The sequence below is a fragment of the Oncorhynchus mykiss genome, unplaced genomic scaffold (assembly GCF_057628025.1).
Source record: "Oncorhynchus mykiss isolate SJ-2025 unplaced genomic scaffold, ASM5762802v1 scaffold110, whole genome shotgun sequence".
Classification (NCBI taxonomy): Eukaryota; Metazoa; Chordata; class Actinopteri; order Salmoniformes; family Salmonidae; genus Oncorhynchus; species Oncorhynchus mykiss.
The window spans coordinates 26,527-40,050 of record NW_028322109.1 but is presented as its reverse complement, the minus strand read 5'-3'; the positions used below and the strand labels follow the sequence as shown (position 1 = coordinate 40,050).

Genomic DNA, 13,524 nt, shown 5'->3' with positions numbered 1-13,524 from the left:
TTACATAGTGCAGCAAGAGATTGTTTCTCGCTTACGGCCACACCGGCCTGAGTACGCCTGATCTCGTCTGATCTCGGAAGCTAAGCAGGGTCGGGCCTGGTTAGTACTTGGATGGGAGACCGCCTGGGAATACCAGGTGCTGTAAGCTTTTTGTCACTGCCTTGTGGAATTTCAACTCTTTGTCCGTTTTTTCCCACAAGGTTGAAATATGTGCCCTCGCTTTGAAATAAGTAAGCAAGGTTAGTTTGTATTTCATCCAACAATCTGTGCTACAAATTATGGCTACAGTATATGCAATTTCTTCCACTTTTTGAGTGACACAAAGATGCTTATCTAAATGGTGAAAATGCAACAGCTGTTAATCAGGCTCACTTTGACTTTACATAGTGCAGCAAGAGATTGTTTCTCGGCTTACGGCCACACCGGCCTGAGTACGCCTGATCTCGTCTGATCTCGGAAGCTAAGCAGGGTCGGGCCTGGTTAGTACTTGGATGGGAGACCGCCTGGGAATACCAGGTGCTGTAAGCTTTTTGTCACTGCCTTGTGGAATTTCAACTCTTTGTCCGTTTTTTCCCACAAGGTTGAAATATGTGCCCTCGCTTTGAAATAAGTAAGCAAGGTTAGTTTGTATTTCATCCAACAATCTGTGCTACAAATTATGGCTACAGTATATGCAATTTCTTCCACTTTTTGAGTGACACAAAGATGCTTATCTAAATGGTGAAAATGCAACAGCTGTTAATCAGGCTCACTTTGACTTTACATAGTGCAGCAAGAGATTGTTTCTCGCTTACGGCCACACCGGCCTGAGTACGCCTGATCTCGTCTGATCTCGGAAGCTAAGCAGGGTCGGGCCTGGTTAGTACTTGGATGGGAGACCGCCTGGGAATACCAGGTGCTGTAAGCTTTTTGTCACTGCCTTGTGGAATTTCAACTCTTTGTCCGTTTTTTCCCACAAGGTTGAAATATGTGCCCTCGCTTTGAAATAAGTAAGCAAGGTTAGTTTGTATTTCATCCAACAATCTGTGCTACAAATTATGGCTACAGTATATGCAATTTCTTCCACTTTTTGAGTGACACAAAGATGCTTATCTAAATGGTGAAAATGCAACAGCTGTTAATCAGGCTCACTTTGACTTTACATAGTGCAGCAAGAGATTGTTTCTCGCTTACGGCCACACCGGCCTGAGTACGCCTGATCTCGTCTGATCTCGGAAGCTAAGCAGGGTCGGGCCTGGTTAGTACTTGGATGGGAGACCGCCTGGGAATACCAGGTGCTGTAAGCTTTTTGTCACTGCCTTGTGGAATTTCAACTCTTTGTCCGTTTTTTCCCACAAGGTTGAAATATGTGCCCTCGCTTTGAAATAAGTAAGCAAGGTTAGTTTGTATTTCATCCAACAATCTGTGCTACAAATTATGGCTACAGTATATGCAATTTCTTCCACTTTTTGAGTGACACAAAGATGCTTATCTAAATGGTGAAAATGCAACAGCTGTTAATCAGGCTCACTTTGACTTTACATAGTGCAGCAAGAGATTGTTTCTCGCTTACGGCCACACCGGCCTGAGTACGCCTGATCTCGTCTGATCTCGGAAGCTAAGCAGGGTCGGGCCTGGTTAGTACTTGGATGGGAGACCGCCTGGGAATACCAGGTGCTGTAAGCTTTTTGTCACTGCCTTGTGGAATTTCAACTCTTTGTCCGTTTTTTCCCACAAGGTTGAAATATGTGCCCTCGCTTTGAAATAAGTAAGCAAGGTTAGTTTGTATTTCATCCAACAATCTGTGCTACAAATTATGGCTACAGTATATGCAATTTCTTCCACTTTTTGAGTGACACAAAGATGCTTATCTAAATGGTGAAAATGCAACAGCTGTTAATCAGGCTCACTTTGACTTTACATAGTGCAGCAAGAGATTGTTTCTCGCTTACGGCCACACCGGCCTGAGTACGCCTGATCTCGTCTGATCTCGGAAGCTAAGCAGGGTCGGGCCTGGTTAGTACTTGGATGGGAGACCGCCTGGGAATACCAGGTGCTGTAAGCTTTTTGTCACTGCCTTGTGGAATTTCAACTCTTTGTCCGTTTTTTCCCACAAGGTTGAAATATGTGCCCTCGCTTTGAAATAAGTAAGCAAGGTTAGTTTGTATTTCATCCAACAATCTGTGCTACAAATTATGGCTACAGTATATGCAATTTCTTCCACTTTTTGAGTGACACAAAGATGCTTATCTAAATGGTGAAAATGCAACAGCTGTTAATCAGGCTCACTTTGACTTTACATAGTGCAGCAAGAGATTGTTTCTCGCTTACGGCCACACCGGCCTGAGTACGCCTGATCTCGTCTGATCTCGGAAGCTAAGCAGGGTCGGGCCTGGTTAGTACTTGGATGGGAGACCGCCTGGGAATACCAGGTGCTGTAAGCTTTTTGTCACTGCCTTGTGGAATTTCAACTCTTTGTCCGTTTTTTCCCACAAGGTTGAAATATGTGCCCTCGCTTTGAAATAAGTAAGCAAGGTTAGTTTGTATTTCATCCAACAATCTGTGCTACAAATTATGGCTACAGTATATGCAATTTCTTCCACTTTTTGAGTGACACAAAGATGCTTATCTAAATGGTGAAAATGCAACAGCTGTTAATCAGGCTCACTTTGACTTTACATAGTGCAGCAAGAGATTGTTTCTCGCTTACGGCCACACCGGCCTGAGTACGCCTGATCTCGTCTGATCTCGGAAGCTAAGCAGGGTCGGGCCTGGTTAGTACTTGGATGGGAGACCGCCTGGGAATACCAGGTGCTGTAAGCTTTTTGTCACTGCCTTGTGGAATTTCAACTCTTTGTCCGTTTTTTCCCACAAGGTTGAAATATGTGCCCTCGCTTTGAAATAAGTAAGCAAGGTTAGTTTGTATTTCATCCAACAATCTGTGCTACAAATTATGGCTACAGTATATGCAATTTCTTCCACTTTTTGAGTGACACAAAGATGCTTATCTAAATGGTGAAAATGCAACAGCTGTTAATCAGGCTCACTTTGACTTTACATAGTGCAGCAAGAGATTGTTTCTCGCTTACGGCCACACCGGCCTGAGTACGCCTGATCTCGTCTGATCTCGGAAGCTAAGCAGGGTCGGGCCTGGTTAGTACTTGGATGGGAGACCGCCTGGGAATACCAGGTGCTGTAAGCTTTTTGTCACTGCCTTGTGGAATTTCAACTCTTTGTCCGTTTTTTCCCACAAGGTTGAAATATGTGCCCTCGCTTTGAAATAAGTAAGCAAGGTTAGTTTGTATTTCATCCAACAATCTGTGCTACAAATTATGGCTACAGTATATGCAATTTCTTCCACTTTTTGAGTGACACAAAGATGCTTATCTAAATGGTGAAAATGCAACAGCTGTTAATCAGGCTCACTTTGACTTTACATAGTGCAGCAAGAGATTGTTTCTCGCTTACGGCCACACCGGCCTGAGTACGCCTGATCTCGTCTGATCTCGGAAGCTAAGCAGGGTCGGGCCTGGTTAGTACTTGGATGGGAGACCGCCTGGGAATACCAGGTGCTGTAAGCTTTTTGTCACTGCCTTGTGGAATTTCAACTCTTTGTCCGTTTTTTCCCACAAGGTTGAAATATGTGCCCTCGCTTTGAAATAAGTAAGCAAGGTTAGTTTGTATTTCATCCAACAATCTGTGCTACAAATTATGGCTACAGTATATGCAATTTCTTCCACTTTTTGAGTGACACAAAGATGCTTATCTAAATGGTGAAAATGCAACAGCTGTTAATCAGGCTCACTTTGACTTTACATAGTGCAGCAAGAGATTGTTTCTCGCTTACGGCCACACCGGCCTGAGTACGCCTGATCTCGTCTGATCTCGGAAGCTAAGCAGGGTCGGGCCTGGTTAGTACTTGGATGGGAGACCGCCTGGGAATACCAGGTGCTGTAAGCTTTTTGTCACTGCCTTGTGGAATTTCAACTCTTTGTCCGTTTTTTCCCACAAGGTTGAAATATGTGCCCTCGCTTTGAAATAAGTAAGCAAGGTTAGTTTGTATTTCATCCAACAATCTGTGCTACAAATTATGGCTACAGTATATGCAATTTCTTCCACTTTTTGAGTGACACAAAGATGCTTATCTAAATGGTGAAAATGCAACAGCTGTTAATCAGGCTCACTTTGACTTTACATAGTGCAGCAAGAGATTGTTTCTCGCTTACGGCCACACCGGCCTGAGTACGCCTGATCTCGTCTGATCTCGGAAGCTAAGCAGGGTCGGGCCTGGTTAGTACTTGGATGGGAGACCGCCTGGGAATACCAGGTGCTGTAAGCTTTTTGTCACTGCCTTGTGGAATTTCAACTCTTTGTCCGTTTTTTCCCACAAGGTTGAAATATGTGCCCTCGCTTTGAAATAAGTAAGCAAGGTTAGTTTGTATTTCATCCAACAATCTGTGCTACAAATTATGGCTACAGTATATGCAATTTCTTCCACTTTTTGAGTGACACAAAGATGCTTATCTAAATGGTGAAAATGCAACAGCTGTTAATCAGGCTCACTTTGACTTTACATAGTGCAGCAAGAGATTGTTTCTCGCTTACGGCCACACCGGCCTGAGTACGCCTGATCTCGTCTGATCTCGGAAGCTAAGCAGGGTCGGGCCTGGTTAGTACTTGGATGGGAGACCGCCTGGGAATACCAGGTGCTGTAAGCTTTTTGTCACTGCCTTGTGGAATTTCAACTCTTTGTCCGTTTTTTCCCACAAGGTTGAAATATGTGCCCTCGCTTTGAAATAAGTAAGCAAGGTTAGTTTGTATTTCATCCAACAATCTGTGCTACAAATTATGGCTACAGTATATGCAATTTCTTCCACTTTTTGAGTGACACAAAGATGCTTATCTAAATGGTGAAAATGCAACAGCTGTTAATCAGGCTCACTTTGACTTTACATAGTGCAGCAAGAGATTGTTTCTCGCTTACGGCCACACCGGCCTGAGTACGCCTGATCTCGTCTGATCTCGGAAGCTAAGCAGGGTCGGGCCTGGTTAGTACTTGGATGGGAGACCGCCTGGGAATACCAGGTGCTGTAAGCTTTTTGTCACTGCCTTGTGGAATTTCAACTCTTTGTCCGTTTTTTCCCACAAGGTTGAAATATGTGCCCTCGCTTTGAAATAAGTAAGCAAGGTTAGTTTGTATTTCATCCAACAATCTGTGCTACAAATTATGGCTACAGTATATGCAATTTCTTCCACTTTTTGAGTGACACAAAGATGCTTATCTAAATGGTGAAAATGCAACAGCTGTTAATCAGGCTCACTTTGACTTTACATAGTGCAGCAAGAGATTGTTTCTCGCTTACGGCCACACCGGCCTGAGTACGCCTGATCTCGTCTGATCTCGGAAGCTAAGCAGGGTCGGGCCTGGTTAGTACTTGGATGGGAGACCGCCTGGGAATACCAGGTGCTGTAAGCTTTTTGTCACTGCCTTGTGGAATTTCAACTCTTTGTCCGTTTTTTCCCACAAGGTTGAAATATGTGCCCTCGCTTTGAAATAAGTAAGCAAGGTTAGTTTGTATTTCATCCAACAATCTGTGCTACAAATTATGGCTACAGTATATGCAATTTCTTCCACTTTTTGAGTGACACAAAGATGCTTATCTAAATGGTGAAAATGCAACAGCTGTTAATCAGGCTCACTTTGACTTTACATAGTGCAGCAAGAGATTGTTTCTCGCTTACGGCCACACCGGCCTGAGTACGCCTGATCTCGTCTGATCTCGGAAGCTAAGCAGGGTCGGGCCTGGTTAGTACTTGGATGGGAGACCGCCTGGGAATACCAGGTGCTGTAAGCTTTTTGTCACTGCCTTGTGGAATTTCAACTCTTTGTCCGTTTTTTCCCACAAGGTTGAAATATGTGCCCTCGCTTTGAAATAAGTAAGCAAGGTTAGTTTGTATTTCATCCAACAATCTGTGCTACAAATTATGGCTACAGTATATGCAATTTCTTCCACTTTTTGAGTGACACAAAGATGCTTATCTAAATGGTGAAAATGCAACAGCTGTTAATCAGGCTCACTTTGACTTTACATAGTGCAGCAAGAGATTGTTTCTCGCTTACGGCCACACCGGCCTGAGTACGCCTGATCTCGTCTGATCTCGGAAGCTAAGCAGGGTCGGGCCTGGTTAGTACTTGGATGGGAGACCGCCTGGGAATACCAGGTGCTGTAAGCTTTTTGTCACTGCCTTGTGGAATTTCAACTCTTTGTCCGTTTTTTCCCACAAGGTTGAAATATGTGCCCTCGCTTTGAAATAAGTAAGCAAGGTTAGTTTGTATTTCATCCAACAATCTGTGCTACAAATTATGGCTACAGTATATGCAATTTCTTCCACTTTTTGAGTGACACAAAGATGCTTATCTAAATGGTGAAAATGCAACAGCTGTTAATCAGGCTCACTTTGACTTTACATAGTGCAGCAAGAGATTGTTTCTCGCTTACGGCCACACCGGCCTGAGTACGCCTGATCTCGTCTGATCTCGGAAGCTAAGCAGGGTCGGGCCTGGTTAGTACTTGGATGGGAGACCGCCTGGGAATACCAGGTGCTGTAAGCTTTTTGTCACTGCCTTGTGGAATTTCAACTCTTTGTCCGTTTTTTCCCACAAGGTTGAAATATGTGCCCTCGCTTTGAAATAAGTAAGCAAGGTTAGTTTGTATTTCATCCAACAATCTGTGCTACAAATTATGGCTACAGTATATGCAATTTCTTCCACTTTTTGAGTGACACAAAGATGCTTATCTAAATGGTGAAAATGCAACAGCTGTTAATCAGGCTCACTTTGACTTTACATAGTGCAGCAAGAGATTGTTTCTCGCTTACGGCCACACCGGCCTGAGTACGCCTGATCTCGTCTGATCTCGGAAGCTAAGCAGGGTCGGGCCTGGTTAGTACTTGGATGGGAGACCGCCTGGGAATACCAGGTGCTGTAAGCTTTTTGTCACTGCCTTGTGGAATTTCAACTCTTTGTCCGTTTTTTCCCACAAGGTTGAAATATGTGCCCTCGCTTTGAAATAAGTAAGCAAGGTTAGTTTGTATTTCATCCAACAATCTGTGCTACAAATTATGGCTACAGTATATGCAATTTCTTCCACTTTTTGAGTGACACAAAGATGCTTATCTAAATGGTGAAAATGCAACAGCTGTTAATCAGGCTCACTTTGACTTTACATAGTGCAGCAAGAGATTGTTTCTCGCTTACGGCCACACCGGCCTGAGTACGCCTGATCTCGTCTGATCTCGGAAGCTAAGCAGGGTCGGGCCTGGTTAGTACTTGGATGGGAGACCGCCTGGGAATACCAGGTGCTGTAAGCTTTTTGTCACTGCCTTGTGGAATTTCAACTCTTTGTCCGTTTTTTCCCACAAGGTTGAAATATGTGCCCTCGCTTTGAAATAAGTAAGCAAGGTTAGTTTGTATTTCATCCAACAATCTGTGCTACAAATTATGGCTACAGTATATGCAATTTCTTCCACTTTTTGAGTGACACAAAGATGCTTATCTAAATGGTGAAAATGCAACAGCTGTTAATCAGGCTCACTTTGACTTTACATAGTGCAGCAAGAGATTGTTTCTCGCTTACGGCCACACCGGCCTGAGTACGCCTGATCTCGTCTGATCTCGGAAGCTAAGCAGGGTCGGGCCTGGTTAGTACTTGGATGGGAGACCGCCTGGGAATACCAGGTGCTGTAAGCTTTTTGTCACTGCCTTGTGGAATTTCAACTCTTTGTCCGTTTTTTCCCACAAGGTTGAAATATGTGCCCTCGCTTTGAAATAAGTAAGCAAGGTTAGTTTGTATTTCATCCAACAATCTGTGCTACAAATTACAGTATATGCAATTTCTTCCACTTTTTGAGTGACACAAAGATGCTTATCTAAATGGTGAAAATGCAACAGCTGTTAATCAGGCTCACTTTGACTTTACATAGTGCAGCAAGAGATTGTTTCTCGCTTACGGCCACACCGGCCTGAGTACGCCTGATCTCGTCTGATCTCGGAAGCTAAGCAGGGTCGGGCCTGGTTAGTACTTGGATGGGAGACCGCCTGGGAATACCAGGTGCTGTAAGCTTTTTGTCACTGCCTTGTGGAATTTCAACTCTTTGTCCGTTTTTTCCCACAAGGTTGAAATATGTGCCCTCGCTTTGAAATAAGTAAGCAAGGTTAGTTTGTATTTCATCCAACAATCTGTGCTACAAATTATGGCTACAGTATATGCAATTTCTTCCACTTTTTGAGTGACACAAAGATGCTTATCTAAATGGTGAAAATGCAACAGCTGTTAATCAGGCTCACTTTGACTTTACATAGTGCAGCAAGAGATTGTTTCTCGCTTACGGCCACACCGGCCTGAGTACGCCTGATCTCGTCTGATCTCGGAAGCTAAGCAGGGTCGGGCCTGGTTAGTACTTGGATGGGAGACCGCCTGGGAATACCAGGTGCTGTAAGCTTTTTGTCACTGCCTTGTGGAATTTCAACTCTTTGTCCGTTTTTTCCCACAAGGTTGAAATATGTGCCCTCGCTTTGAAATAAGTAAGCAAGGTTAGTTTGTATTTCATCCAACAATCTGTGCTACAAATTATGGCTACAGTATATGCAATTTCTTCCACTTTTTGAGTGACACAAAGATGCTTATCTAAATGGTGAAAATGCAACAGCTGTTAATCAGGCTCACTTTGACTTTACATAGTGCAGCAAGAGATTGTTTCTCGCTTACGGCCACACCGGCCTGAGTACGCCTGATCTCGTCTGATCTCGGAAGCTAAGCAGGGTCGGGCCTGGTTAGTACTTGGATGGGAGACCGCCTGGGAATACCAGGTGCTGTAAGCTTTTTGTCACTGCCTTGTGGAATTTCAACTCTTTGTCCGTTTTTTCCCACAAGGTTGAAATATGTGCCCTCGCTTTGAAATAAGTAAGCAAGGTTAGTTTGTATTTCATCCAACAATCTGTGCTACAAATTATGGCTACAGTATATGCAATTTCTTCCACTTTTTGAGTGACACAAAGATGCTTATCTAAATGGTGAAAATGCAACAGCTGTTAATCAGGCTCACTTTGACTTTACATAGTGCAGCAAGAGATTGTTTCTCGCTTACGGCCACACCGGCCTGAGTACGCCTGATCTCGTCTGATCTCGGAAGCTAAGCAGGGTCGGGCCTGGTTAGTACTTGGATGGGAGACCGCCTGGGAATACCAGGTGCTGTAAGCTTTTTGTCACTGCCTTGTGGAATTTCAACTCTTTGTCCGTTTTTTCCCACAAGGTTGAAATATGTGCCCTCGCTTTGAAATAAGTAAGCAAGGTTAGTTTGTATTTCATCCAACAATCTGTGCTACAAATTATGGCTACAGTATATGCAATTTCTTCCACTTTTTGAGTGACACAAAGATGCTTATCTAAATGGTGAAAATGCAACAGCTGTTAATCAGGCTCACTTTGACTTTACATAGTGCAGCAAGAGATTGTTTCTCGCTTACGGCCACACCGGCCTGAGTACGCCTGATCTCGTCTGATCTCGGAAGCTAAGCAGGGTCGGGCCTGGTTAGTACTTGGATGGGAGACCGCCTGGGAATACCAGGTGCTGTAAGCTTTTTGTCACTGCCTTGTGGAATTTCAACTCTTTGTCCGTTTTTTCCCACAAGGTTGAAATATGTGCCCTCGCTTTGAAATAAGTAAGCAAGGTTAGTTTGTATTTCATCCAACAATCTGTGCTACAAATTATGGCTACAGTATATGCAATTTCTTCCACTTTTTGAGTGACACAAAGATGCTTATCTAAATGGTGAAAATGCAACAGCTGTTAATCAGGCTCACTTTGACTTTACATAGTGCAGCAAGAGATTGTTTCTCGCTTACGGCCACACCGGCCTGAGTACGCCTGATCTCGTCTGATCTCGGAAGCTAAGCAGGGTCGGGCCTGGTTAGTACTTGGATGGGAGACCGCCTGGGAATACCAGGTGCTGTAAGCTTTTTGTCACTGCCTTGTGGAATTTCAACTCTTTGTCCGTTTTTTCCCACAAGGTTGAAATATGTGCCCTCGCTTTGAAATAAGTAAGCAAGGTTAGTTTGTATTTCATCCAACAATCTGTGCTACAAATTATGGCTACAGTATATGCAATTTCTTCCACTTTTTGAGTGACACAAAGATGCTTATCTAAATGGTGAAAATGCAACAGCTGTTAATCAGGCTCACTTTGACTTTACATAGTGCAGCAAGAGATTGTTTCTCGCTTACGGCCACACCGGCCTGAGTACGCCTGATCTCGTCTGATCTCGGAAGCTAAGCAGGGTCGGGCCTGGTTAGTACTTGGATGGGAGACCGCCTGGGAATATGTGGAATTTCAACTCTTTGTCCGTTTTTTCCCACAAGGTTGAAATATGTGCCCTCGCTTTGAAATAAGTAAGCAAGGTTAGTTTGTATTTCATCCAACAATCTGTGCTACAAATTATGGCTACAGTATATGCAATTTCTTCCACTTTTTGAGTGACACAAAGATGCTTATCTAAATGGTGAAAATGCAACAGCTGTTAATCAGGCTCACTTTGACTTTACATAGTGCAGCAAGAGATTGTTTCTCGCTTACGGCCACACCGGCCTGAGTACGCCTGATCTCGTCTGATCTCGGAAGCTAAGCAGGGTCGGGCCTGGTTAGTACTTGGATGGGAGACCGCCTGGGAATACCAGGTGCTGTAAGCTTTTTGTCACTGCCTTGTGGAATTTCAACTCTTTGTCCGTTTTTTCCCACAAGGTTGAAATATGTGCCCTCGCTTTGAAATAAGTAAGCAAGGTTAGTTTGTATTTCATCCAACAATCTGTGCTACAAATTATGGCTATATGCAATTTCTTCCACTTTTTGAGTGACACAAAGATGCTTATCTAAATGGTGAAAATGCAACAGCTGTTAATCAGGCTCACTTTGACTTTACATAGTGCAGCAAGAGATTGTTTCTCGCTTACGGCCACACCGGCCTGAGTACGCCTGATCTCGTCTGATCTCGGAAGCTAAGCAGGGTCGGGCCTGGTTAGTACTTGGATGGGAGACCGCCTGGGAATACCAGGTGCTGTAAGCTTTTTGTCACTGCCTTGTGGAATTTCAACTCTTTGTCCGTTTTTTCCCACAAGGTTGAAATATGTGCCCTCGCTTTGAAATAAGTAAGCAAGGTTAGTTTGTATTTCATCCAACAATCTGTGCTACAAATTATGGCTACAGTATATGCAATTTCTTCCACTTTTTGAGTGACACAAAGATGCTTATCTAAATGGTGAAAATGCAACAGCTGTTAATCAGGCTCACTTTGACTTTACATAGTGCAGCAAGAGATTGTTTCTCGCTTACGGCCACACCGGCCTGAGTACGCCTGATCTCGTCTGATCTCGGAAGCTAAGCAGGGTCGGGCCTGGTTAGTACTTGGATGGGAGACCGCCTGGGAATACCAGGTGCTGTAAGCTTTTTGTCACTGCCTTGTGGAATTTCAACTCTTTGTCCGTTTTTTCCCACAAGGTTGAAATATGTGCCCTCGCTTTGAAATAAGTAAGCAAGGTTAGTTTGTATTTCATCCAACAATCTGTGCTACAAATTATGGCTACAGTATATGCAATTTCTTCCACTTTTTGAGTGACACAAAGATGCTTATCTAAATGGTGAAAATGCAACAGCTGTTAATCAGGCTCACTTTGACTTTACATAGTGCAGCAAGAGATTGTTTCTCGCTTACGGCCACACCGGCCTGAGTACGCCTGATCTCGTCTGATCTCGGAAGCTAAGCAGGGTCGGGCCTGGTTAGTACTTGGATGGGAGACCGCCTGGGAATACCAGGTGCTGTAAGCTTTTTGTCACTGCCTTGTGGAATTTCAACTCTTTGTCCGTTTTTTCCCACAAGGTTGAAATATGTGCCCTCGCTTTGAAATAAGTAAGCAAGGTTAGTTTGTATTTCATCCAACAATCTGTGCTACAAATTATGGCTACAGTATATGCAATTTCTTCCACTTTTTGAGTGACACAAAGATGCTTATCTAAATGGTGAAAATGCAACAGCTGTTAATCAGGCTCACTTTGACTTTACATAGTGCAGCAAGAGATTGTTTCTCGCTTACGGCCACACCGGCCTGAGTACGCCTGATCTCGTCTGATCTCGGAAGCTAAGCAGGGTCGGGCCTGGTTAGTACTTGGATGGGAGACCGCCTGGGAATACCAGGTGCTGTAAGCTTTTTGTCACTGCCTTGTGGAATTTCAACTCTTTGTCCGTTTTTTCCCACAAGGTTGAAATATGTGCCCTCGCTTTGAAATAAGTAAGCAAGGTTAGTTTGTATTTCATCCAACAATCTGTGCTACAAATTATGGCTACAGTATATGCAATTTCTTCCACTTTTTGAGTGACACAAAGATGCTTATCTAAATGGTGAAAATGCAACAGCTGTTAATCAGGCTCACTTTGACTTTACATAGTGCAGCAAGAGATTGTTTCTCGCTTACGGCCACACCGGCCTGAGTACGCCTGATCTCGTCTGATCTCGGAAGCTAAGCAGGGTCGGGCCTGGTTAGTACTTGGATGGGAGACCGCCTGGGAATACCAGGTGCTGTAAGCTTTTTGTCACTGCCTTGTGGAATTTCAACTCTTTGTCCGTTTTTTCCCACAAGGTTGAAATATGTGCCCTCGCTTTGAAATAAGTAAGCAAGGTTAGTTTGTATTTCATCCAACAATCTGTGCTACAAATTATGGCTACAGTATATGCAATTTCTTCCACTTTTTGAGTGACACAAAGATGCTTATCTAAATGGTGAAAATGCAACAGCTGTTAATCAGGCTCACTTTGACTTTACATAGTGCAGCAAGAGATTGTTTCTCGCTTACGGCCACACCGGCCTGAGTACGCCTGATCTCGTCTGATCTCGGAAGCTAAGCAGGGTCGGGCCTGGTTAGTACTTGGATGGGAGACCGCCTGGGAATACCAGGTGCTGTAAGCTTTTTGTCACTGCCTTGTGGAATTTCAACTCTTTGTCCGTTTTTTCCCACAAGGTTGAAATATGTGCCCTCGCTTTGAAATAAGTAAGCAAGGTTAGTTTGTATTTCATCCAACAATCTGTGCTACAAATTATGGCTACAGTATATGCAATTTCTTCCACTTTTTGAGTGACACAAAGATGCTTATCTAAATGGTGAAAATGCAACAGCTGTTAATCAGGCTCACTTTGACTTTACATAGTGCAGCAAGAGATTGTTTCTCGCTTACGGCCACACCGGCCTGAGTACGCCTGATCTCGTCTGATCTCGGAAGCTAAGCAGGGTCGGGCCTGGTTAGTACTTGGATGGGAGACCGCCTGGGAATACCAGGTGCTGTAAGCTTTTTGTCACTGCCTTGTGGAATTTCAACTCTTTGTCCGTTTTTTCCCACAAGGTTGAAATATGTGCCCTCGCTTTGAAATAAGTAAGCAAGGTTAGTTTGTATTTCATCCAACAATCTGTGCTACAAATTATGGCTACAGTATATGCAATT

The 13,524-nt window shown here is 43.8% G+C and overlaps 35 non-coding genes across 35 annotated transcripts; all 35 read left to right on the top strand.

Annotated features, from left to right (window-relative positions):
- Positions 1 to 29: 29 nt before the first annotated feature.
- On the top strand, positions 30 to 148 carry LOC149969320 (5S ribosomal RNA). The gene has a single exon (XR_016494142.1). It is a non-coding gene; the product is annotated as a 5S ribosomal RNA (ribosomal RNA).
- A 261-nt stretch (positions 149 to 409) lies between these two features.
- Positions 410 to 528, top strand: LOC149969319 (5S ribosomal RNA). Its single transcript, XR_016494141.1, has one exon. It is a non-coding gene; the product is annotated as a 5S ribosomal RNA (ribosomal RNA).
- A 260-nt stretch (positions 529 to 788) lies between these two features.
- LOC149969318 (5S ribosomal RNA) lies at positions 789 to 907 on the top strand. The gene has a single exon (XR_016494140.1). It is a non-coding gene; the product is annotated as a 5S ribosomal RNA (ribosomal RNA).
- Positions 908 to 1,167: 260 nt separating this feature from the next.
- Positions 1,168 to 1,286, top strand: LOC149969317 (5S ribosomal RNA). Its single transcript, XR_016494139.1, has one exon. It is a non-coding gene; the product is annotated as a 5S ribosomal RNA (ribosomal RNA).
- A 260-nt stretch (positions 1,287 to 1,546) lies between these two features.
- LOC149969316 (5S ribosomal RNA) lies at positions 1,547 to 1,665 on the top strand. The gene has a single exon (XR_016494138.1). It is a non-coding gene; the product is annotated as a 5S ribosomal RNA (ribosomal RNA).
- Positions 1,666 to 1,925: 260 nt separating this feature from the next.
- On the top strand, positions 1,926 to 2,044 carry LOC149969315 (5S ribosomal RNA). The gene has a single exon (XR_016494137.1). It is a non-coding gene; the product is annotated as a 5S ribosomal RNA (ribosomal RNA).
- Positions 2,045 to 2,304: 260 nt separating this feature from the next.
- LOC149969314 (5S ribosomal RNA) lies at positions 2,305 to 2,423 on the top strand. The gene has a single exon (XR_016494136.1). It is a non-coding gene; the product is annotated as a 5S ribosomal RNA (ribosomal RNA).
- A 260-nt stretch (positions 2,424 to 2,683) lies between these two features.
- LOC149969313 (5S ribosomal RNA) lies at positions 2,684 to 2,802 on the top strand. The gene has a single exon (XR_016494134.1). It is a non-coding gene; the product is annotated as a 5S ribosomal RNA (ribosomal RNA).
- A 260-nt stretch (positions 2,803 to 3,062) lies between these two features.
- On the top strand, positions 3,063 to 3,181 carry LOC149969312 (5S ribosomal RNA). The gene has a single exon (XR_016494133.1). It is a non-coding gene; the product is annotated as a 5S ribosomal RNA (ribosomal RNA).
- A 260-nt stretch (positions 3,182 to 3,441) lies between these two features.
- LOC149969311 (5S ribosomal RNA) lies at positions 3,442 to 3,560 on the top strand. Its single transcript, XR_016494132.1, has one exon. It is a non-coding gene; the product is annotated as a 5S ribosomal RNA (ribosomal RNA).
- A 260-nt stretch (positions 3,561 to 3,820) lies between these two features.
- LOC149969310 (5S ribosomal RNA) lies at positions 3,821 to 3,939 on the top strand. The gene has a single exon (XR_016494131.1). It is a non-coding gene; the product is annotated as a 5S ribosomal RNA (ribosomal RNA).
- A 260-nt stretch (positions 3,940 to 4,199) lies between these two features.
- On the top strand, positions 4,200 to 4,318 carry LOC149969309 (5S ribosomal RNA). Its single transcript, XR_016494130.1, has one exon. It is a non-coding gene; the product is annotated as a 5S ribosomal RNA (ribosomal RNA).
- Positions 4,319 to 4,578: 260 nt separating this feature from the next.
- LOC149969308 (5S ribosomal RNA) lies at positions 4,579 to 4,697 on the top strand. The gene has a single exon (XR_016494129.1). It is a non-coding gene; the product is annotated as a 5S ribosomal RNA (ribosomal RNA).
- Positions 4,698 to 4,957: 260 nt separating this feature from the next.
- Positions 4,958 to 5,076, top strand: LOC149969307 (5S ribosomal RNA). The gene has a single exon (XR_016494128.1). It is a non-coding gene; the product is annotated as a 5S ribosomal RNA (ribosomal RNA).
- Positions 5,077 to 5,336: 260 nt separating this feature from the next.
- Positions 5,337 to 5,455, top strand: LOC149969306 (5S ribosomal RNA). The gene has a single exon (XR_016494127.1). It is a non-coding gene; the product is annotated as a 5S ribosomal RNA (ribosomal RNA).
- Positions 5,456 to 5,715: 260 nt separating this feature from the next.
- LOC149969305 (5S ribosomal RNA) lies at positions 5,716 to 5,834 on the top strand. Its single transcript, XR_016494126.1, has one exon. It is a non-coding gene; the product is annotated as a 5S ribosomal RNA (ribosomal RNA).
- Positions 5,835 to 6,094: 260 nt separating this feature from the next.
- On the top strand, positions 6,095 to 6,213 carry LOC149969304 (5S ribosomal RNA). The gene has a single exon (XR_016494125.1). It is a non-coding gene; the product is annotated as a 5S ribosomal RNA (ribosomal RNA).
- Positions 6,214 to 6,473: 260 nt separating this feature from the next.
- Positions 6,474 to 6,592, top strand: LOC149969303 (5S ribosomal RNA). Its single transcript, XR_016494123.1, has one exon. It is a non-coding gene; the product is annotated as a 5S ribosomal RNA (ribosomal RNA).
- A 260-nt stretch (positions 6,593 to 6,852) lies between these two features.
- Positions 6,853 to 6,971, top strand: LOC149969302 (5S ribosomal RNA). Its single transcript, XR_016494122.1, has one exon. It is a non-coding gene; the product is annotated as a 5S ribosomal RNA (ribosomal RNA).
- A 260-nt stretch (positions 6,972 to 7,231) lies between these two features.
- Positions 7,232 to 7,350, top strand: LOC149969301 (5S ribosomal RNA). The gene has a single exon (XR_016494121.1). It is a non-coding gene; the product is annotated as a 5S ribosomal RNA (ribosomal RNA).
- A 260-nt stretch (positions 7,351 to 7,610) lies between these two features.
- Positions 7,611 to 7,729, top strand: LOC149969300 (5S ribosomal RNA). Its single transcript, XR_016494120.1, has one exon. It is a non-coding gene; the product is annotated as a 5S ribosomal RNA (ribosomal RNA).
- Positions 7,730 to 7,983: 254 nt separating this feature from the next.
- On the top strand, positions 7,984 to 8,102 carry LOC149969299 (5S ribosomal RNA). The gene has a single exon (XR_016494119.1). It is a non-coding gene; the product is annotated as a 5S ribosomal RNA (ribosomal RNA).
- Positions 8,103 to 8,362: 260 nt separating this feature from the next.
- Positions 8,363 to 8,481, top strand: LOC149969298 (5S ribosomal RNA). The gene has a single exon (XR_016494528.1). It is a non-coding gene; the product is annotated as a 5S ribosomal RNA (ribosomal RNA).
- A 260-nt stretch (positions 8,482 to 8,741) lies between these two features.
- Positions 8,742 to 8,860, top strand: LOC149969297 (5S ribosomal RNA). The gene has a single exon (XR_016494527.1). It is a non-coding gene; the product is annotated as a 5S ribosomal RNA (ribosomal RNA).
- Positions 8,861 to 9,120: 260 nt separating this feature from the next.
- On the top strand, positions 9,121 to 9,239 carry LOC149969296 (5S ribosomal RNA). The gene has a single exon (XR_016494526.1). It is a non-coding gene; the product is annotated as a 5S ribosomal RNA (ribosomal RNA).
- Positions 9,240 to 9,499: 260 nt separating this feature from the next.
- On the top strand, positions 9,500 to 9,618 carry LOC149969295 (5S ribosomal RNA). The gene has a single exon (XR_016494525.1). It is a non-coding gene; the product is annotated as a 5S ribosomal RNA (ribosomal RNA).
- A 260-nt stretch (positions 9,619 to 9,878) lies between these two features.
- On the top strand, positions 9,879 to 9,997 carry LOC149969294 (5S ribosomal RNA). The gene has a single exon (XR_016494524.1). It is a non-coding gene; the product is annotated as a 5S ribosomal RNA (ribosomal RNA).
- A 609-nt stretch (positions 9,998 to 10,606) lies between these two features.
- On the top strand, positions 10,607 to 10,725 carry LOC149969293 (5S ribosomal RNA). The gene has a single exon (XR_016494522.1). It is a non-coding gene; the product is annotated as a 5S ribosomal RNA (ribosomal RNA).
- Positions 10,726 to 10,980: 255 nt separating this feature from the next.
- LOC149969292 (5S ribosomal RNA) lies at positions 10,981 to 11,099 on the top strand. The gene has a single exon (XR_016494521.1). It is a non-coding gene; the product is annotated as a 5S ribosomal RNA (ribosomal RNA).
- Positions 11,100 to 11,359: 260 nt separating this feature from the next.
- LOC149969291 (5S ribosomal RNA) lies at positions 11,360 to 11,478 on the top strand. The gene has a single exon (XR_016494520.1). It is a non-coding gene; the product is annotated as a 5S ribosomal RNA (ribosomal RNA).
- A 260-nt stretch (positions 11,479 to 11,738) lies between these two features.
- LOC149969290 (5S ribosomal RNA) lies at positions 11,739 to 11,857 on the top strand. The gene has a single exon (XR_016494519.1). It is a non-coding gene; the product is annotated as a 5S ribosomal RNA (ribosomal RNA).
- Positions 11,858 to 12,117: 260 nt separating this feature from the next.
- On the top strand, positions 12,118 to 12,236 carry LOC149969289 (5S ribosomal RNA). Its single transcript, XR_016494515.1, has one exon. It is a non-coding gene; the product is annotated as a 5S ribosomal RNA (ribosomal RNA).
- A 260-nt stretch (positions 12,237 to 12,496) lies between these two features.
- Positions 12,497 to 12,615, top strand: LOC149969288 (5S ribosomal RNA). Its single transcript, XR_016494504.1, has one exon. It is a non-coding gene; the product is annotated as a 5S ribosomal RNA (ribosomal RNA).
- A 260-nt stretch (positions 12,616 to 12,875) lies between these two features.
- Positions 12,876 to 12,994, top strand: LOC149969287 (5S ribosomal RNA). Its single transcript, XR_016494493.1, has one exon. It is a non-coding gene; the product is annotated as a 5S ribosomal RNA (ribosomal RNA).
- A 260-nt stretch (positions 12,995 to 13,254) lies between these two features.
- Positions 13,255 to 13,373, top strand: LOC149969286 (5S ribosomal RNA). The gene has a single exon (XR_016494482.1). It is a non-coding gene; the product is annotated as a 5S ribosomal RNA (ribosomal RNA).
- The last annotated feature ends 151 nt before the right edge of the window (positions 13,374 to 13,524 follow it).